The sequence below is a fragment of the Alosa sapidissima genome, chromosome 8 (genome assembly GCF_018492685.1).
Source record: "Alosa sapidissima isolate fAloSap1 chromosome 8, fAloSap1.pri, whole genome shotgun sequence".
In the NCBI taxonomy this organism is placed as follows: Eukaryota; Metazoa; Chordata; class Actinopteri; order Clupeiformes; family Clupeidae; genus Alosa; species Alosa sapidissima.
In genome coordinates, this window is record NC_055964.1 from 28937077 (window position 1) to 28950332 (window position 13256).

Here is a 13256-nt window from a genome sequence, read left to right on the forward strand (position 1 = left end):
TTAGCTGAAAGGAAAGGGAGGTGTGGTGTTGTTTAGTTGCAGAAAAGCTGCCGGCTATATGCTGTACAGCAAAGGTAAGACAGTGCTGACACAAGCACCTGATAATGACAAATAGTTGCGTGGGGAAGGACTTGTCTGGGATTTGAACCCCGCACCCTAAGCAAGAATCATACCCTAGACCAACAAGCCTTGACTGGCTATGAATTTAGCTGAAAAAACAACAACATAATTTTCTAAATCACTGACGAGAGTTGAAAATTAACACATTTCAAAGAAATGCACCTGTAACGCCTGCGGGCTCGTCCGGGATTTGAACCCGGGACCTCTCGCACCCAAAGCGAGAATCATACCCCTAGACCAACGAGCCGCAATGTGATGGCTCAGGGGGAAAAAATATACATCCAACTGAGGCTAAATCTCCACAGCAGAAACGCGTTAGACAGTGAGGCCGACAAAGAATTGGTGAGGAAGCACAAAAGGGCTCGTCCGGGATTTGAACCCGGGACCTCTCGCACCCAAAGCGAGAATCATACCCCTAGACCAACGAGCCGCTGAGTGCTCCCCTGGGTCTTGTTTTGTCAGGACCCCTTGCAGGCCTGAGCAAGTAAAAAATCTGGTCCAAAATTGGCTCTTTTCCTTCAATGCTAACAAAAGAGTTTCGTCTTTGTTTGTTTCGTTAGCGTCGATTCTTGCAGTAAAGTCTGGCGTTTGTTTCGGAAAGAAGGGCTCGTCCGGGAGTTGAACCCGGGACCTCTCGCACCCGAAGCGAGAATCATACCCCTAGACCAACGAGCCTGGGGCAAGGGTACCTTTTATTCAGTGCCTTTCTTCACAACAAATATTTAGAGTGGTCTGCAGGTAAGACCAATCTTTCAGCTTGGTTCCACTGCGCATCAACATTTCCTAAAGTAAGTCCTGGGTAACGAACTGCAGCAGTTCACCGGTGGCAGCTAGCAGCAAAAGTTGCAGAGTTTCACAGAACAGAGGGCTCGTCCGGGATTTGAACCCGGGACCTCTCGCACCCTAAGCGAGAATCATACCCCTAGACCAACGAGCCACGCTGCGCAAAAGCTTTTGTCGAGCGTTTTGTGCAGCAATATTTAACTGAAAGGAAAGGCAGGTCGGGTGGTGTTGAGTTGCAGAAAAGCTGCCGGCTACATGCTGTACAGCAAAGGAGAGACGGTGCTGACACAAACACATCATACTGACAGAAAGTTGCGTGGGAAAGGTCTCGTCCGGGATTTGAACCCCGGACCTCTCGCACCCTAAGCGAGAATCATACCCCTAGACCAACGAGCCACTCTGCTCAAACGCTTATGTCGAGCCTTCTGTGCAGCAATATTTAGCTGAAAGGAAAGGGAGGTGTGGTGTTGTTTAGTTGCAGAAAAGCTGCCGGCTATATGCTGTACAGCAAAGGTAAGACAGTGCTGACACAAGCACCTGATAATGACAAATAGTTGCGTGGGGAAGGACTTGTCTGGGATTTGAACCCCGCACCCTAAGCGAGAATCATACCCTAGACCAACAAGCCTTGACTGGCTATGAATTTAGCTGAAAAAACAACAACATAATTTTCTAGATCACTGACGAGAGTTGAAAATTAACACATTTCAATGAAATGCACCTGTAACGCCTGCGGGCTCGTCCGGGATTTGAACCCGGAACCTCTCGCACCCAAAGCGAGAATCATACCCCTAGACCAACGAGCCGCAATGTGATGGCTCAGGGGGAAAAAATATACATCCAACTGAGGCTAAATCTCCACAGCAGAAACGCGTTAGACAGTGAGGCCGACAAAGAATTGGTGAGGAAGCACAAAAGGGCTCGTCCGGGATTTGAACCCGGGACCTCTCGCACCCAAAGCGAGAATCATACCCCTAGACCAACGAGCCGCTGAGTGCTCCCCTGGGTCTTGTTTTGTCAGGACCCCTTGCAGGCCTGAGCAAGTAAAAAATCTGGTCCAAAATTGGCTCTTTTCCTTCAATGCTAACAAAAGAGTTTCGTCTTTGTTTGTTTCGTTAGCGTCGATTCTTGCAGTAAAGTCTGGCGTTTGTTTCGGAAAGAAGGGCTCGTCCGGGAGTTGAACCCGGGACCTCTCGCACCCGAAGCGAGAATCATACCCCTAGACCAACGAGCCTGGGGCAAGGGTACCTTTTATTCAGTGCCTTTCTTCACAACAAATATTTAGAGTGGTCTGCAGGTAAGACCAATCTTTCAGCTTGGTTCCACTGCGCATCAACATTTCCTAAAGTAAGTCCTGGGTAACGAACTGCAGCAGTTCACCGGTGGCAGCTAGCAGCAAAAGTTGCAGAGTTTCACAGAACAGAGGGCTCGTCCGGGATTTGAACCCGGGACCTCTCGCACCCTAAGCGAGAATCATACCCCTAGACCAACGAGCCTGGGGCAAGGGTACCTTTTATTCAGTGCCTTTCTTCACAACAAATATTTAGAGTGGTCTGCAGGTAAGACCAATCTTTCAGCTTGGTTCCACTGCGCATCAACATTTCCTAAAGTAAGTCCTGGGTAACGAACTGCAGCAGTTCACCGGTGGCAGCTAGCAGCAAAAGTTGCAGAGTTTCACAGAACAGAGGGCTCGTCCGGGATTTGAACCCGGGACCTCTCGCACCCTAAGCGAGAATCATACCCCTAGACCAACGAGCCACGCTGCGCGAAAGCTTTTGTCGAGCGTTTTGTGCAGCAATATTTAACTGAAAGGAAAGGCAGGTCGGGTGGTGTTGAGTTGCAGAAAAGCTGCCGGCTACATGCTGTACAGCAAAGGAGAGACGGTGCTGACACAAACACATCATACTGACAGAAAGTTGCGTGGGAAAGGTCTCGTCCGGGATTTGAACCCCGGACCTCTCGCACCCTAAGCGAGAATCATACCCCTAGACCAACGAGCCACTCTGCTCAAAAGCTTATGTCGAGCCTTCTGTGCAGCAATATTTAGCTGAAAGGAAAGGGAGGTGTGGTGTTGTTTAGTTGCAGAAAAGCTGCCGGCTATATGCTGTACAGCAAAGGTAAGACAGTGCTGACAGAAGCACCTGATAATGACAAATAGTTGCGTGGGGAAGGACTTGTCTGGGATTTGAACCCGGGACCTCTCGCACCCTAAGCGAGAATCATACCCTAGACCAACAAGCCTTGACTGGCTATGAATTTAGCTGAAAAAACAACAACATAATTTTCTAGATCACTGACGAGAGTTGAAAATTAACACATTTCAATGAAATGCACCTGTAACGCCTGCGGGCTCGTCCGGGATTTGAACCCGGGACCTCTCGCACCCAAAGCGAGAATCATACCCCTAGACCAACGAGCCGCAATGTGATGGCTCAGGGGGAAAAAATATACATCCAACTGAGGCTAAATCTCCACAGCTGAAACGCGTTAGACAGTGAGGCCGACAAAGAATTGGTGAGGAAGCACAAAAGGGCTCATCCGGGATTTGAACCCGGGACCTCTCGCACCCAAAGCGAGAATCATACCCCTAGACCAACGAGCCGCTGAGTGCTCCCCTGGGTCTTGTTTTGTCAGGACCCCTTGCAGGCCTGAGCAAGTAAAAAATCTGGTCCAAAATTGGCTCTTTTCCTTCAATGCTAACAAAAGAGTTTCGTCTTTGTTTGTTTCGTTAGCGTCGATTCTTGCAGTAAAGTCTGGCGTTTGTTTCGGAAAGAAGGGCCCGTCCGGGAGTTGAACCCGGGACCTCTCGCACCCGAAGCGAGAATCATACCCCTAGACCAACGAGCCTGGGGCAAGGGTACCTTTTATTCAGTGCCTTTCTTCACAACAAATATTTAGAGTGGTCTGCAGGTAAGACCAATCTTTCAGCTTGGTTCCACTGCGCATCAACATTTCCTAAAGTAAGTCCTGGGTAACGAACTGCAGCAGTTCACCGGTGGCAGCTAGCAGCAAAAGTTGCAGAGTTTCACAGAACAGAGGGCTCGTCCGGGATTTGAACCCGGGACCTCTCGCACCCTAAGCGAGAATCATACCCCTAGACCAACGAGCCACGCTGCACAAAAGCTTTTGTCGAGAGTTTTGTGCAGCAATATTTAACTGAAAGGAAAGGCAGGTCGGGTGGTGTTGAGTTGCAGAAAAGCTGCCGGCTACATGCTGTACAGCAAAGGAGAGACGGTGCTGACACAAACACATCATACTGACAGAAAGTTGCGTGGGAAAGGTCTCGTCCGGGATTTGAACCCCGGACCTCTCGCACCCTAAGCGAGAATCATACCCCTAGACCAACGAGCCACTCTGCTCAAACGCTTATGTCGAGCCTTCTGTGCAGCAATATTTAGCTGAAAGGAAAGGGAGGTGTGGTGTTGTTTAGTTGCAGAAAAGCTGCCGGCTATATGCTGTACAGCAAAGGTAAGACAGTGCTGACACAAGCACCTGATAATGACAAATAGTTGCGTGGGGAAGGACTTGTCTGGGATTTGAACCCGGGACCTCTCGCACCCTAAGCGAGAATCATACCCTAGACCAACAAGCCTTGACTGGCTATGAATTTAGCTGAAAAAACAACAACATAATTTTCTAGATCACTGACGAGAGTTGAAAATTAACACATTTCAATGAAATGCACCTGTAACGCCTGCGGGCTCGTCCGGGATTTGAACCCGGGACCTCTCGCACCCAAAGCGAGAATCATACCCCTAGACCAACGAGCCGCTGAGTGCTCCCCTGGGTCTTGTTTTGTCAGGACCCCTTGCAGGCCTGAGCAAGTAAAAAATCTGGTCCAAAATTGGCTCTTTTCCTTCAATGCTAACAAAAGAGTTTCGTCTTTGTTTGTTTCGTTAGCGTCGATTCTTGCAGTAAAGTCTGGCGTTTTTTTCGGAAAGAAGGGCCCGTCCGGGAGTTGAACCCGGGACCTCTCGCACCCGAAGCGAGAATCATACCCCTAGACCAACGAGCCTGGGCCAAGGGTGCCTTTTATTCAGTGCCTTTCTTCACAACAAATATTTAGAGTGGTCTGCAGGTAAGACCAATCTTTCAGCTTGGTTCCACTGCGCATCAACATTTCCTAAAGTAAGTCCTGGGTAACGAACTGCAGCAGTTCACCGGTGGCAGCTAGCAGCAAAAGTTGCAGAGTTTCACAGAACAGAGGGCTCGTCCGGGATTTGAACCCGGGACCTCTCGCACCCTAAGCGAGAATCATACCCCTAGACCAACGAGCCACGCTGCACAAAAGCTTTTGTCGAGAGTTTTGTGCAGCAATATTTAACTGAAAGGAAAGGCAGGTCGGGTGGTGTTGAGTTGCAAAAAAGCTGCCGGCTACATGCTGTACAGCAAAGGAGAGACAGTGCTGACACAAACACATGGTACTGACAGAAAGTTGCGTGGGAAAGGTCTCGTCCGGGATTTGAACCCGGGACCTCTCGCACCCTAAGCGAGAATCATACCCCTAGACCAACGAGCCACGCTGCTCAAACGCTTATGTCGAGCCTTCTGTGGAGCAATATTTAGCTGAAAGGAAAGGGAGGTGTGGTGTTGTTTAGTTGCAGAAAAGCTGCCGGCTATATGCTGTACAGCAAAGGTAAGACAGTGCTGACACAAGCACCTGATAATGACAAATAGTTGCGTGGGGAAGGACTTGTCTGGGATTTGAACCCGGGACCTCTCGCATCCTAAGCGAGAATCATACCCTAGACCAACAAGCCTTGACTGGCTATGAATTTAGCTGAAAAAACAACAACATCATTTTCTAGATCACTGACGAGAGTTGAAAATTAACACATTTCAATGAAATGCACCTGTAACGCCTGCGGGCTCGTAAGGGATTTGAACCCGGGACCTCTCGCACCCAAAGCGAGAATCATACCCCTAGACCAACGAGCCGCAATGTGATGGCGCAGGGGGAAAAAATAAACATCCAACTGAGGCTAAATCTCCACAGAGGAAACGCGTTAGACAGTGAGGCCGACAAAGAATTGGTGAGGAAGCACAAAAGGGCTCGTCCGGGATTTGAACCCGGGACCTCTCGCACCCAAAGCGAGAATCATACCCCTAGACCAACGAGCCGCTGAGTGCTCCCCTGAGTCTTGTTTTGTCAGGACCCCTTGCAGGCCTGAGCAAGTAAAAAATCTGGTCCAAAATTGGCTATTTTCCTTCAATGCTAACAAAAGAGTTTCGTCTTTGTTTGTTTCGTTAGCGTCGATTCTTGCAGTAAAGTCTGGCGTTTGTTTCGGAAAGAAGGGCCCGTCCGGGAGTTGAACCCAGATCCTCTCGCACCCGAAGGGAGAATCATACCCCTAGACCAACGAGCCTGGGGCAAGGGTACCTTTTATTCAGTGCCTTTCTTCACAACAAATATTTAGAGTGGTCTGCAGGTAAGACCAATCTTTCAGCTTGGTTCCACTGCGCATCAACATTTCCTAAAGTAAGTCCTGGATAACGAACTACAGCAGTTCACCGGTGGCAGCTAGCAGCAAAAGTTGCAGAGTTTCACAGAACAGAGGGCTCGTCCGGGATTTGAACCCGGGACCTCTCGCACCCTAAGCGAGAATCATACCCCTAGACCAACGAGCCACGCTGCGCGAAAGCTTTTGTCGAGCGTTTTGTGCAGCAATATTTAACTGAAAGGAAAGGCAGGTCGGGTGGTGTTGAGTTGCAGAAAAGCTGCCGGCTACATGCTGTACAGCAAAGGAGAGACAGTGCTGACACAAACACATGGTACTGACAGAAAGTTGCGTGGGAAAGGTCTCGTCCGGGATTTGAACCCGGGACCTCTCGCACCCTAAGCGAGAATCATACCCCTAGACCAACGAGCCACGCTGCTCAAACGCTTATGTCGAGCCTTCTGTGGAGCAATATTTAGCTGAAAGGAAAGGGAGGTGTGGTGTTGTTTAGTTGCAGAAAAGCTGCCGGCTATATGCTGTACAGCAAAGGTAAGACAGTGCTGACACAAGCACCTGATAATGACAAATAGTTGCGTGGGGAAGGACTTTTCTGGGATTTGAACCCGGGACCTCTCGCATCCTAAGCGAGAATCATACCCTAGACCAACAAGCCTTGACTGGCTATGAATTTAGCTGAAAAAACAACAACATCATTTTCTAGATCACTGACGAGAGTTGAAAATTAACACATTTCAATGAAATGCACCTGTAACGCCTGCGGGCTCGTAAGGGATTTGAACCCGGGACCTCTCGCACCCAAAGCGAGAATCATACCCCTAGACCAACGAGCCGCAATGTGATGGCGCAGGGGGAAAAAATAAACATCCAACTGAGGCTAAATCTCCACAGAGGAAACGCGTTAGACAGTGAGGCCGACAAAGAATTGGTGAGGAAGCACAAAAGGGCTCGTCCGGGATTTGAACCCGGGACCTCTCGCACCCAAAGCGAGAATCATACCCCTAGACCAACGAGCCGCTGAGTGCTCCCCTGGGTCTTGTTTTGTCAGGACCCCTTGCAGGCCTGAGCAAGTAAAAAATCTGGTCCAAAATTGGCTATTTTCCTTCAATGCTAACAAAAGAGTTTCGTCTTTGTTTGTTTCGTTAGCGTCGATTCTTGCAGTAAAGTCTGGCGTTTGTTTCGGAAAGAAGGGCCCGTCCGGGAGTTGAACCCAGATCCTCTCGCACCCGAAGCGAGAATCATACCCCTAGACCAACGAGCCTGGGCCAAGGGTACCTTTTATTCAGTGCCTTTCTTCACAACAAATATTTAGAGTGGTCTGCAGGTAAGACCAATCTTTCAGCTTGGTTCCACTGCGCATCAACATTTCCTAAAGTAAGTCCTGGATAACGAACTACAGCAGTTCACCGGTGGCAGCTAGCAGCAAAAGTTGCAGAGTTTCACAGAACAGAGGGCTCGTCCGGGATTTGAACCCGGGACCTCTCGCACCCTAAGCGAGAATCATACCCCTAGACCAACGAGCCACGCTGCGCGAAAGCTTTTGTCGAGCGTTTTGTGCAGCAATATTTAACTGAAAGGAAAGGCAGGTCGGGTGGTGTTGAGTTGCAGAAAAGCTGCCGGCTACATGCTGTACAGCAAAGGAGAGACAGTGCTGACACAAACACATGGTACTGACAGAAAGTTGCGTGGGAAAGGTCTCGTCCGGGATTTGAACCCGGGACCTCTCGCACCCTAAGCGAGAATCATACCCCTAGACCAACGAGCCACGCTGCTCAAATGCTTATGTCGAGCCTTCTGTGGAGCAATATTTAGCTGAAAGGAAAGGGAGGTGTGGTGTTGTTTAGTTGCAGAAAAGCTGCCGGCTATATGCTGTACAGCAAAGGTAAGACAGTGCTGACACAAGCACCTGATAATGACAAATAGTTGCGTGGGGAAGGACTTTTCTGGGATTTGAACCCGGGACCTCTCGCATCCTAAGCGAGAATCATACCCTAGACCAACAAGCCTTGACTGGCTATGAATTTAGCTGAAAAAACAACAACATCATTTTCTAGATCACTGACGAGAGTTGAAAATTAACACATTTCAATGAAATGCACCTGTAACGCCTGCGGGCTCGTAAGGGATTTGAACCCGGGACCTCTCGCACCCAAAGCGAGAATCATACCCCTAGACCAACGAGCCGCAATGTGATGGCGCAGGGGGAAAAAATAAACATCCAACTGAGGCTAAATCTCCACAGAGGAAACGCGTTAGACAGTGAGGCCGACAAAGAATTGGTGAGGAAGCACAAAAGGGCTCGTCCGGGATTTGAACCCGGGACCTCTCGCACCCAAAGCGAGAATCATACCCCTAGACCAACGAGCCGCTGAGTGCTCCCCTGGGTCTTGTTTTGTCAGGACCCCTTGCAGGCCTGAGCAAGTAAAAAATCTGGTCCAAAATTGGCTCTTTTCCTTCAATGCTAACAAAAGAGTTTCGTCTTTGTTTGTTTCGTTAGCGTCGATTCTTGCAGTAAAGTCTGGCGTTTGTTTCGGAAAGAAGGGCCCGTCCGGGAGTTGAACCCAGATCCTCTCGCACCCGAAGCGAGAATCATACCCCTAGACCAACGAGCCTGGGGCAAGGGTACCTTTTATTCAGTGCCTTTCTTCACAACAAATATTTAGAGTGGTCTGCAGGTAAGACCAATCTTTCAGCTTGGTTCCACTGCGCATCAACATTTCCTAAAGTAAGTCCTGGGTAACGAACTGCAGCAGTTCACCGGTGGCAGCTAGCAGCAAAAGTTGCAGAGTTTCACAGAACAGAGGGCTCGTCCGGGATTTGAACCCGGGACCTCTCGCACCCTAAGCGAGAATCATACCCCTAGACCAACGAGCCACGCTGCGCAAAAGCTTTTGTCGAGCGTTTTGTGCAGCAATATTTAACTGAAAGGAAAGGCAGGTCGGGTGGTGTTGAGTTGCAGAAAAGCTGCCGGCTACATGCTGTACAGCAAAGGAGAGACGGTGCTGACACAAACACATCATACTGACAGAAAGTTGCGTGGGAAAGGTCTCGTCCGGGATTTGAACCCCGGACCTCTCGCACCCTAAGCGAGAATCATACCCCTAGACCAACGAGCCACTCTGCTCAAACGCTTATGTCGAGCCTTCTGTGCAGCAATATTTAGCTGAAAGGAAAGGGAGGTGTGGTGTTGTTTAGTTGCAGAAAAGCTGCCGGCTATATGCTGTACAGCAAAGGTAAGACAGTGCTGACACAAGCACCTGATAATGACAAATAGTTGCGTGGGGAAGGACTTGTCTGGGATTTGAACCCCGCACCCTAAGCGAGAATCATACCCTAGACCAACAAGCCTTGACTGGCTATGAATTTAGCTGAAAAAACAACAACATAATTTTCTAGATCACTGACGAGAGTTGAAAATTAACACATTTCAATGAAATGCACCTGTAACGCCTGCGGGCTCGTCCGGGATTTGAACCCGGAACCTCTCGCACCCAAAGCGAGAATCATACCCCTAGACCAACGAGCCGCAATGTGATGGCTCAGGGGGAAAAAATATACATCCAACTGAGGCTAAATCTCCACAGCAGAAACGCGTTAGACAGTGAGGCCGACAAAGAATTGGTGAGGAAGCACAAAAGGGCTCGTCCGGGATTTGAACCCGGGACCTCTCGCACCCAAAGCGAGAATCATACCCCTAGACCAACGAGCCGCTGAGTGCTCCCCTGGGTCTTGTTTTGTCAGGACCCCTTGCAGGCCTGAGCAAGTAAAAAATCTGGTCCAAAATTGGCTCTTTTCCTTCAATGCTAACAAAAGAGTTTCGTCTTTGTTTGTTTCGTTAGCGTCGATTCTTGCAGTAAAGTCTGGCGTTTGTTTCGGAAAGAAGGGCTCGTCCGGGAGTTGAACCCGGGACCTCTCGCACCCGAAGCGAGAATCATACCCCTAGACCAACGAGCCTGGGGCAAGGGTACCTTTTATTCAGTGCCTTTCTTCACAACAAATATTTAGAGTGGTCTGCAGGTAAGACCAATCTTTCAGCTTGGTTCCACTGCGCATCAACATTTCCTAAAGTAAGTCCTGGGTAACGAACTGCAGCAGTTCACCGGTGGCAGCTAGCAGCAAAAGTTGCAGAGTTTCACAGAACAGAGGGCTCGTCCGGGATTTGAACCCGGGACCTCTCGCACCCTAAGCGAGAATCATACCCCTAGACCAGCGAGCCTGGGGCAAGGGTACCTTTTATTCAGTGCCTTTCTTCACAACAAATATTTAGAGTGGTCTGCAGGTAAGACCAATCTTTCAGCTTGGTTCCACTGCGCATCAACATTTCCTAAAGTAAGTCCTGGGTAACGAACTGCAGCAGTTCACCGGTGGCAGCTAGCAGCAAAAGTTGCAGAGTTTCACAGAACAGAGGGCTCGTCCGGGATTTGAACCCGGGACCTCTCGCACCCTAAGCGAGAATCATACCCCTAGACCAACGAGCCACGCTGCGCGAAAGCTTTTGTCGAGCGTTTTGTGCAGCAATATTTAACTGAAAGGAAAGGCAGGTCGGGTGGTGTTGAGTTGCAGAAAAGCTGCCGGCTACATGCTGTACAGCAAAGGAGAGACGGTGCTGACACAAACACATCATACTGACAGAAAGTTGCGTGGGAAAGGTCTCGTCCGGGATTTGAACCCCGGACCTCTCGCACCCTAAGCGAGAATCATACCCCTAGACCAACGAGCCACTCTGCTCAAACGCTTATGTCGAGCCTTCTGTGCAGCAATATTTAGCTGAAAGGAAAGGGAGGTGTGGTGTTGTTTAGTTGCAGAAAAGCTGCCGGCTATATGCTGTACAGCAAAGGTAAGACAGTGCTGACACAAGCACCTGATAATGACAAATAGTTGCGTGGGGAAGGACTTGTCTGGGATTTGAACCCGGGACCTCTCGCACCCTAAGCGAGAATCATACCCTAGACCAACAAGCCTTGACTGGCTATGAATTTAGCTGAAAAAACAACAACATAATTTTCTAGATCACTGACGAGAGTTGAAAATTAACACATTTCAATGAAATGCACCTGTAACGCCTGCGGGCTCGTCCGGGATTTGAACCCGGGACCTCTCGCACCCAAAGCGAGAATCATACCCCTAGACCAACGAGCCGCTGAGTGCTCCCCTGGGTCTTGTTTTGTCAGGACCCCTTGCAGGCCTGAGCAAGTAAAAAATCTGGTCCAAAATTGGCTCTTTTCCTTCAATGCTAACAAAAGAGTTTCGTCTTTGTTTGTTTCGTTAGCGTCGATTCTTGCAGTAAAGTCTGGCGTTTTTTTCGGAAAGAAGGGCCCGTCCGGGAGTTGAACCCGGGACCTCTCGCACCCGAAGCGAGAATCATACCCCTAGACCAACGAGCCTGGGCCAAGGGTGCCTTTTATTCAGTGCCTTTCTTCACAACAAATATTTAGAGTGGTCTGCAGGTAAGACCAATCTTTCAGCTTGGTTCCACTGCGCATCAACATTTCCTAAAGTAAGTCCTGGGTAACGAACTGCAGCAGTTCACCGGTGGCAGCTAGCAGCAAAAGTTGCAGAGTTTCACAGAACAGAGGGCTCGTCCGGGATTTGAACCCGGGACCTCTCGCACCCTAAGCGAGAATCATACCCCTAGACCAACGAGCCACGCTGCACAAAAGCTTTTGTCGAGAGTTTTGTGCAGCAATATTTAACTGAAAGGAAAGGCAGGTCGGGTGGTGTTGAGTTGCAAAAAAGCTGCCGGCTACATGCTGTACAGCAAAGGAGAGACAGTGCTGACACAAACACATGGTACTGACAGAAAGTTGCGTGGGAAAGGTCTCGTCCGGGATTTGAACCCGGGACCTCTCGCACCCTAAGCGAGAATCATACCCCTAGACCAACGAGCCACGCTGCTCAAACGCTTATGTCGAGCCTTCTGTGGAGCAATATTTAGCTGAAAGGAAAGGGAGGTGTGGTGTTGTTTAGTTGCAGAAAAGCTGCCGGCTATATGCTGTACAGCAAAGGTAAGACAGTGCTGACACAAGCACCTGATAATGACAAATAGTTGCGTGGGGAAGGACTTGTCTGGGATTTGAACCCGGGACCTCTCGCATCCTAAGCGAGAATCATACCCTAGACCAACAAGCCTTGACTGGCTATGAATTTAGCTGAAAAAACAACAACATCATTTTCTAGATCACTGACGAGAGTTGAAAATTAACACATTTCAATGAAATGCACCTGTAACGCCTGCGGGCTCGTAAGGGATTTGAACCCGGGACCTCTCGCACCCAAAGCGAGAATCATACCCCTAGACCAACGAGCCGCAATGTGATGGCGCAGGGGGAAAAAATAAACATCCAACTGAGGCTAAATCTCCACAGAGGAAACGCGTTAGACAGTGAGGCCGACAAAGAATTGGTGAGGAAGCACAAAAGGGCTCGTCCGGGATTTGAACCCGGGACCTCTCGCACCCAAAGCGAGAATCATACCCCTAGACCAACGAGCCGCTGAGTGCTCCCCTGGGTCTTGTTTTGTCAGGACCCCTTGCAGGCCTGAGCAAGTAAAAAATCTGGTCCAAAATTGGCTCTTTTCCTTCAATGCTAACAAAAGAGTTTCGTCTTTGTTTGTTTCGTTAGCGTCGATTCTTGCAGTAAAGTCTGGCGTTTGTTTCGGAAAGAAGGGCCCGTCCGGGAGTTGAACCCAGATCCTCTCGCACCCGAAGCGAGAATCATACCCCTAGACCAACGAGCCTGGGGCAAGGGTACCTTTTATTCAGTGCCTTTCTTCACAACAAATATTTAGAGTGGTCTGCAGGTAAGACCAATCTTTCAGCTTGGTTCCACTGCGCATCAACATTTCCTAAAGTAAGTCCTGGGTAACGAACTGCAGCAGTTCACCGGTGGCAGCTAGCAG

At 49.4% G+C, this 13256-nt stretch overlaps 30 non-coding genes across 30 annotated transcripts; all 30 read right to left on the reverse strand.

Moving 5' to 3' along the window:
- Positions 1–295: 295 nt before the first annotated feature.
- On the reverse strand, positions 296–367 carry trnap-ugg. The gene has a single exon. It is a non-coding gene; the product is annotated as a tRNA-Pro (tRNA).
- A 111-nt stretch (positions 368–478) lies between these two features.
- trnap-ugg lies at positions 479–550 on the reverse strand. Its single transcript has one exon. It is a non-coding gene; the product is annotated as a tRNA-Pro (tRNA).
- A 173-nt stretch (positions 551–723) lies between these two features.
- trnap-cgg lies at positions 724–795 on the reverse strand. The gene has a single exon. It is a non-coding gene; the product is annotated as a tRNA-Pro (tRNA).
- A 190-nt stretch (positions 796–985) lies between these two features.
- On the reverse strand, positions 986–1057 carry trnap-agg. Its single transcript has one exon. It is a non-coding gene; the product is annotated as a tRNA-Pro (tRNA).
- A 763-nt stretch (positions 1058–1820) lies between these two features.
- On the reverse strand, positions 1821–1892 carry trnap-ugg. Its single transcript has one exon. It is a non-coding gene; the product is annotated as a tRNA-Pro (tRNA).
- Positions 1893–2065: 173 nt separating this feature from the next.
- On the reverse strand, positions 2066–2137 carry trnap-cgg. Its single transcript has one exon. It is a non-coding gene; the product is annotated as a tRNA-Pro (tRNA).
- A 190-nt stretch (positions 2138–2327) lies between these two features.
- Positions 2328–2399, reverse strand: trnap-agg. The gene has a single exon. It is a non-coding gene; the product is annotated as a tRNA-Pro (tRNA).
- Positions 2400–2589: 190 nt separating this feature from the next.
- On the reverse strand, positions 2590–2661 carry trnap-agg. The gene has a single exon. It is a non-coding gene; the product is annotated as a tRNA-Pro (tRNA).
- Positions 2662–3250: 589 nt separating this feature from the next.
- On the reverse strand, positions 3251–3322 carry trnap-ugg. The gene has a single exon. It is a non-coding gene; the product is annotated as a tRNA-Pro (tRNA).
- Positions 3323–3678: 356 nt separating this feature from the next.
- Positions 3679–3750, reverse strand: trnap-cgg. Its single transcript has one exon. It is a non-coding gene; the product is annotated as a tRNA-Pro (tRNA).
- A 190-nt stretch (positions 3751–3940) lies between these two features.
- trnap-agg lies at positions 3941–4012 on the reverse strand. The gene has a single exon. It is a non-coding gene; the product is annotated as a tRNA-Pro (tRNA).
- A 589-nt stretch (positions 4013–4601) lies between these two features.
- On the reverse strand, positions 4602–4673 carry trnap-ugg. The gene has a single exon. It is a non-coding gene; the product is annotated as a tRNA-Pro (tRNA).
- Positions 4674–4846: 173 nt separating this feature from the next.
- On the reverse strand, positions 4847–4918 carry trnap-cgg. Its single transcript has one exon. It is a non-coding gene; the product is annotated as a tRNA-Pro (tRNA).
- Positions 4919–5108: 190 nt separating this feature from the next.
- Positions 5109–5180, reverse strand: trnap-agg. Its single transcript has one exon. It is a non-coding gene; the product is annotated as a tRNA-Pro (tRNA).
- A 772-nt stretch (positions 5181–5952) lies between these two features.
- On the reverse strand, positions 5953–6024 carry trnap-ugg. Its single transcript has one exon. It is a non-coding gene; the product is annotated as a tRNA-Pro (tRNA).
- Positions 6025–6459: 435 nt separating this feature from the next.
- On the reverse strand, positions 6460–6531 carry trnap-agg. The gene has a single exon. It is a non-coding gene; the product is annotated as a tRNA-Pro (tRNA).
- Positions 6532–7303: 772 nt separating this feature from the next.
- trnap-ugg lies at positions 7304–7375 on the reverse strand. Its single transcript has one exon. It is a non-coding gene; the product is annotated as a tRNA-Pro (tRNA).
- Positions 7376–7548: 173 nt separating this feature from the next.
- On the reverse strand, positions 7549–7620 carry trnap-cgg. Its single transcript has one exon. It is a non-coding gene; the product is annotated as a tRNA-Pro (tRNA).
- Positions 7621–7810: 190 nt separating this feature from the next.
- trnap-agg lies at positions 7811–7882 on the reverse strand. The gene has a single exon. It is a non-coding gene; the product is annotated as a tRNA-Pro (tRNA).
- A 772-nt stretch (positions 7883–8654) lies between these two features.
- trnap-ugg lies at positions 8655–8726 on the reverse strand. Its single transcript has one exon. It is a non-coding gene; the product is annotated as a tRNA-Pro (tRNA).
- A 173-nt stretch (positions 8727–8899) lies between these two features.
- On the reverse strand, positions 8900–8971 carry trnap-cgg. Its single transcript has one exon. It is a non-coding gene; the product is annotated as a tRNA-Pro (tRNA).
- Positions 8972–9161: 190 nt separating this feature from the next.
- trnap-agg lies at positions 9162–9233 on the reverse strand. The gene has a single exon. It is a non-coding gene; the product is annotated as a tRNA-Pro (tRNA).
- A 763-nt stretch (positions 9234–9996) lies between these two features.
- trnap-ugg lies at positions 9997–10068 on the reverse strand. Its single transcript has one exon. It is a non-coding gene; the product is annotated as a tRNA-Pro (tRNA).
- A 173-nt stretch (positions 10069–10241) lies between these two features.
- trnap-cgg lies at positions 10242–10313 on the reverse strand. The gene has a single exon. It is a non-coding gene; the product is annotated as a tRNA-Pro (tRNA).
- Positions 10314–10765: 452 nt separating this feature from the next.
- Positions 10766–10837, reverse strand: trnap-agg. The gene has a single exon. It is a non-coding gene; the product is annotated as a tRNA-Pro (tRNA).
- A 589-nt stretch (positions 10838–11426) lies between these two features.
- On the reverse strand, positions 11427–11498 carry trnap-ugg. Its single transcript has one exon. It is a non-coding gene; the product is annotated as a tRNA-Pro (tRNA).
- A 173-nt stretch (positions 11499–11671) lies between these two features.
- trnap-cgg lies at positions 11672–11743 on the reverse strand. Its single transcript has one exon. It is a non-coding gene; the product is annotated as a tRNA-Pro (tRNA).
- Positions 11744–11933: 190 nt separating this feature from the next.
- On the reverse strand, positions 11934–12005 carry trnap-agg. The gene has a single exon. It is a non-coding gene; the product is annotated as a tRNA-Pro (tRNA).
- Positions 12006–12777: 772 nt separating this feature from the next.
- On the reverse strand, positions 12778–12849 carry trnap-ugg. The gene has a single exon. It is a non-coding gene; the product is annotated as a tRNA-Pro (tRNA).
- Positions 12850–13022: 173 nt separating this feature from the next.
- On the reverse strand, positions 13023–13094 carry trnap-cgg. Its single transcript has one exon. It is a non-coding gene; the product is annotated as a tRNA-Pro (tRNA).
- Positions 13095–13256: the final 162 nt, after the last annotated feature.